Source organism: Dipodomys ordii, unplaced genomic scaffold (genome assembly GCF_000151885.1).
Source record: "Dipodomys ordii isolate 6190 unplaced genomic scaffold, Dord_2.0 Scaffold19, whole genome shotgun sequence".
In the NCBI taxonomy this organism is placed as follows: domain Eukaryota; kingdom Metazoa; phylum Chordata; class Mammalia; order Rodentia; family Heteromyidae; genus Dipodomys; species Dipodomys ordii.
The window spans coordinates 15,886,048-15,892,047 of NW_012267235.1; positions in this window are offsets into that span (position 1 = coordinate 15,886,048).

The window sequence follows — 6,000 nt, forward strand, 5'->3', positions numbered from 1 at the left end:
AGCTCAAGGCTAGTACTCTACCACTTAAGCCACAGCACCACTTCCAGTTTTCTGCTCGTTTAATGAAGATCAGAGTCTCAGGGACTTTTCTGCCCAGGCTGTCTTTTAACCGCAATCCTCAGATCTCCGCCTCCTAAATAGCTAGGATTATAGGTGTGAGCCACTGGCACCTGGCTCAAGTTCAAGCTTCTTTGAAGCATTTTATGATTTACATACCATCCCTAAGATAAGTTTTTGTGTGCTAGTACCGAGAACTTGAATTCAGGGCCTTATGCTCGTGCCTAGCTTTTTCTGCTCAAGGCTTGTCCTCTACCACTTGAGCCACACCTCCACTTCTGACTTTTTTTCTCTGGTTAATGGAAGATAGGAGGCTGTTGAATTTGTCTGCCCAGGCTGGCTTCAAACCATAGTCCTCAGATCACAGGCTCCTAAGTAGCTAGGCTTGCAGATGTGAGCCACTGGTCCCCAGCAGCATACCATCCCTAAAGAAACAGGGCTGAGGTGGCACTAGAGTCTGAATCTGCTGCCCCTGCCCCCTGAAAGATGCCAGGACTTCAACTCCCCGAAGTTTCTCTCATGCTGTTTCCTCAGCCCATACGGCCCCATCCACCTCTGGCCCTTGTAAAAGCCTGTTTTCCTCTGTTTTCTGCTGACATCTCTGGGGCCTCTCTGAGGCTTGAGGTGAACAGGCCTGCCCTGGATTTGTGGGAGCCAAGCTCTAGGAAGGGATTAGCCATGTTCCTGTCTCCTCTGACAGGGTGATTCACCTTGAAAGTTTATTAGCTAATTCTCTACCCAGCTGTCCTGAGTCAGAGGCAGGACTGACTAGATAATTTGTTGCATGGCCTATTAAAAAATGAATACCCTAGAATATTGTTTAAAAATGAAGAATTATTGGGCTGGACCCAAGGAACATTTCTGGTCTGAGGACATAGCACAGTTGTAGGGTGTGTGCCTAGCATGCAAGAGACCCTGGGTTCATCTCAAGTACTACAAAGAAAAAGAACTGAACAAAATGCCTGTAATCCTAGCTATTCTGGGGACTGAGATCTGGTGATTGTGGTTCAAAGTCAGCCAGAGCAAAGTAAGTCTACAAGACTTTTATCTCCAATTAACTACTAAAAATCCAGAAGTGAAGCTGTGGCTCAAGTGGTAGAGTGCTAGCCTGGAGCAAAAGAGCTAAGGGAGAGCTGGGCCCTTAGTTCAAACCCTAGTATGAGCACATCTGTGCATACATGCATTCGCACACACATGACTTTTTTCAAAGCCTGCAGGGATAGAAGATCATTCAGTGCAGGGCTTTTCTGAGCTTAGGCCTGTGCCTTTGCACAGGTCATGGGTGCAGGAAGCCAACTGTGGCTGAACCTGCCCGAGCTCCTGGGGCTTTCGGGGAGGAGGAGTGTGCATGGAGCTCACAGCCAGAACTGGTTCAGGCAGAGGGTTCTCTCTGCCACGTGGGCAATCAATAGAATCTCCTAGTCCTCTGCTGCCATGGTCTCTGACTAGTCCTGTGACATGGGCCAAGTAAGGGCCTGGGCTCCATTTTAAAGGATGAGGAACCTGAGGCCCAGAGAAGCAGAACTTCACCCCAGACCCTCTGAGGGACCAACCCTCTGCCTGCTCACAGTGTCTGTATGTGAAACTGAGATGGTTGGCAGGGCTCAGGGTGTAGGTGTGCAGCTCCAGCCTTTCCAGCAACCTCTGGGGCCCCACAGGGAAGCCTGTTTCACTTCTACTCCCCCCCCCTCCCCAGGTCCTGCCTAAGCCCAGCTCTGTCCAGCCCACAGCATGGAGTCCACAGGCCCTGATGGGGCGGCCAAGGTAAACAGAGGTTTCCTTACCTCACAGCTGTTCACCCAGGAGGGAATTCTGGGGCAAGCCCTGGCACACTCCCTTGGTCTCAGCGGTGGCAGCTGCCAAAATGCCCTTGGGTCCCCCTGCCCTTCCAGAGACCAGAGCTTGGTGTTCCCTAGCCCCTCGGCTTCACCCCTCACCCCCAGTGGCTAGAAGGATCACACTGGTGTATTGGGATAAATAAAGGGCCAGGCACTGGTGGCTCATGCCTGTAATCCTAGCTACTTAGGAGGCTGAGATCTGAGAATTGTGGTTCAAAGCCAGCCCAGGCAGGAAAGTCCCATGAGATTCTTTTTTTCATTATTTATTTTGTCAGTCCTGGGACTTGAACCCTGGGCTTGGGCACTTCAGCTTGAGGTACAGTGAGCTCTTCAGCTCAAGGCTAGCACTCTACCACTTTGAACCACAGTGCCACTTCTGGCTTTTTTCTTTTTGCTTATGTGGTGCTGAGGAATCGAACCCAGGGCCTCATGCATGCAAGGCAAGCACTCTACCACTGAGCCACCTTCCCAGGTCCACCCTCCCCCATGAGATTCTTATCTCCAATGAACCACCAGAAAAAAACAGAAGTAGAGCTGTGGTTCGGGGTAGTAGAGTGCTGGCGTTGAGCAAAAGAGCTCAAGGAGAGTGTCCAGGACCTAATCAAGCCCTACAACCAACAAAACAACAAAGGAGTCAAATGAGGTTAGAAGGAGAGAGGAAGGTCTTTCCTTTTCCCAAAGGCCTAAGCTCAACGGTTTAGCAGCCTTCATCTGTGCAGGGCCCTAATATCCGTCCATGGGTGAAGGATAAATCAAATAATGATGTGTTCATGCAATAGAATATTCTTCTACAAGAAAAAGGAACAAATGGCATGGAAGAATCTTAAAACCACTGGGCTGAGTGAAGAAGGCTAGACATTAAAGCATCTGGCCTGTGATCACACTTGTATAAAGGTCCTCCAAAGTCAAAGCTGGAAAGACAAAGCAGATTTGTGATTCTATAGGCTTGGGGCTGGAGGAAAATTGACTACAAAGAATCAGGAAAGAAACTTCTAGAAGGTTGGACTGGGGTGGAGGTGACTATATACACATATCAGACCTCATCAAGCTGTGTGTCTCAAGTGGGTACAATTTATTATATGTAAATTACACCTCAACCCAATTTGATGAAAGACACACACACACACACACACATACACACAGACAGAATGAAGAGACAGGAACCAGAGAGGAGTTAGGTGGACATGGAGACATATCATCCTTGTGAGCTGGATGGAGATGGAGCCTCTTAAGTGGTTGTTCAGTGTTGGGGCAGAAGGGCCTAGGCCATGATCTGGGGGTTCAACAGTGGAAGTTCTTGGGACCTGAGTGTCTAAGAAGACCGGATGGCGGGGCGGGAAGGTGGCTCAGTGGTAGAGTGCTTGCCTTGCATGCATGAGGCTCTGAGTTCAATTCCTCAGCATCACATAAGCAGAAAAAGCCAAAAGTTGTGCTGTGGCTCAAGTGGTAGAGCAATAACCTTGAGCTGAAGAGCTGAGGGACAGTGCCCGGGTGGCCCAGAGTTCAGGCCCCATGACTGACAAAAAAAAGACCAGTTGGCGCCTGTGTCTACCTCTTGAGGGCTCAGGCTGACCTCCAGGCCTGGGTGGTGGCCCCAGGATGGGGAATAGCCCCCTCCACATCCACAGAGCTGCTAAATTTAGCCAGACAGGGGAGTTTGTCCCAGGGCTGAGCACTTGGCAGCAGGGCCTTGTCTCCCTACAAGGCCTGGCCCAGTACCCAGGCTGGCCACCCAGCCTTTGGGCTTATAAGGCAGGTCTGGCAGATCTCAAGTGCTGGAGTCTTTGAGTGGGATCTGGGCCAGGCCTCAAGCATTGGGGAGCCTCTTTTCAAGCCATCAGCAGACAAGAGAACTACTTATTCTGTGACCTTGGGCCAGATCCTCAGTCTCTGCATCTGTACAATGGGGATTCTAATAACATAGTAATATAGTACCTGTAACATAGTACCTCACGGTACTATAGTAAATAAAACCCCACAAACTCTAGTATGAAGAAGTCTGATCTCTGTTTCCTGCTCACCCATACCCGACACAAGGCCCAGAATAAACACGGTGTCTGTCCCTGGGCATGCTGGAGTTGGGGCTAAGGATAAGAAAGATGTATTTTAGAACCAGTGAAAGACACCTCCCCCCCACCAGGGGGCTGGCTTTTTTTTTTTTTCAGAGTATCTGTCCTCTGTGCCAATCTGTTTTTTGAATTCCAAGGCCAATACCCAGGTGGTAATAGAAGCATATGTGTGTGCTCCAAGCAAGTCAATCTGTCTATTGTTCCATCTGTCCTTGTCTAAGCCTAGATCCTTGAAGGAAGAAAGGGAAGAGCAGGAAGTGGAAGGAAGAGGAGGAGGGGGAGGAAGGGAAGGAGAAAATAGTGGTGTTTTGAGAGAGATAGACCGGACAATGACTGCCTTTCTTTCCCCTTCCTTCCATCCTATCCTGTCCCTCTTTTCTTCATCTCTCATTTATTGTCTGCCCCTTTCCAGAATTTGCTGTGGGTGTCAGGAGAATGAATGTCCCTGGGGAGAGGTGCAGGGACAGCTAAATCTCAGCACCCACCTAGTCCTACCACAAGCAGCCCATATCCAGGGCCTCCTGTAACATCATCTATGAGGTCAGCTGGTAGAGGAAAAGGATCTTTAGCTTGGGGTCAAGACCAGGCCAAGGGAATGTGCTAGACGCTCCAGTTCTGGATCCTACCATCTCTGGACTTTTCCTTGGAAAAGTGTGGAATATGATTCTCACGAACCCCCTAGGTGGTGGTGCTGGTCCATTGAGGTCCCTGCTGGAATGGAAGTGACTCTTTGGTGGTGGGGGTTGAGCTCTTCAAGGAGGAGGGGTGCTAAGAGGGGCTGTGGATCTTACCTCCTTGCAGCCCCTTTGCTTTCCAGAAAGTAACTCTGTCCACAGGCAGCTGAGGGCCCTGAAGATTCCCAGCCCCAAGGGCCTGGCTTCCTGCCCAGAGCAATTTCCCTGCTAATGGCTTGTCAGGAAGAAGACTCCTATCAGCTGGGGGCAGGGGGTGCAGCTTGGACTAGGGTGGCTCCTGCTTCAAATTGGAACCTCTGGTACCTCCAGAACCACTCCAGTGAGTTCAGAGCCACCCATTTCTCCTCTCTAAACTTCATATACAAAAGGAGAAGTGGGTGGAAGGGGCCCCCAGCTCTACTGTGTGAGACCCTGGTGCTCAGCGCCCAGATCATCATGGAAGAGGACAATAGGTGCACAGGAGTTGGACCCCAAACTCAACAGTGGCCTCAAGTCCTCTGTCCTCTGTTGTCAAGATCCATTTTCTAGAGGCCTCCACTTCTAAGGACATGCCATTATGTCCCCCTTGACAGATGAGGAAGTAGGCTCAGAGGCCAGGCAGCACTCCAAACCCCAACAGGTGGCAAAGCCAGAGATGTCTGGTGTCAAGCAAGCTGGGCACTAGACCCCCATGGCAATATGGGACATATGCAGTGATTGGCTTATCTAGGTATCTGCCTTCTTCCTCTCTGCTGGCGTCGACTGAAGTGGGGATGGGGAAGTATGACCAGGACAGGATGATGGGAAGACAGGAAGCTGGGAGTGGAGACACCAGCCAGATGCTGAAGTTGATGGGCATAAGCCGGGCTTGACTTTGGAAGGATGGATGGTGGACAGAGTGTAGACAGGCAACACCAGGCAAAAGGATGTGAACTGCCCTCTTCCTTTTTCTGTCTTTCTCCCTGCAGGTCCCTATGCACTGAGCTGCCTACCAACCCTGTGAGTATGGGGGTGGTGGTGGGGTAATAGGGTATGGAAGAAAGGGATATAAATGGTTCCTGGCTTTGAAGCAGTTCTTGACTGAGGCCATCAAGCTTATACCCAGGCCCTGGCTAGAACCCCCAGCTCTGTCTTGCCAGGTTCCTAAGGATTGGGAGGTGGCTGGTAATTTTATCTTTGCCTGTGTGACCAGTGGTTGGTGGTTTCCGGCCAACAGCCCTTATTTCCGGAGGCTCAGCAGGGCCCAGGCGGAGCCTAGGGGGCAGTGGGGGCTGGGCCTGGGTGGCCCCACCAGCCCCGCCTCTGTCTATCTTTGGGAATTTATTATCATGGGCACAACCAGCCGGCAGTTCATTGCTTGCC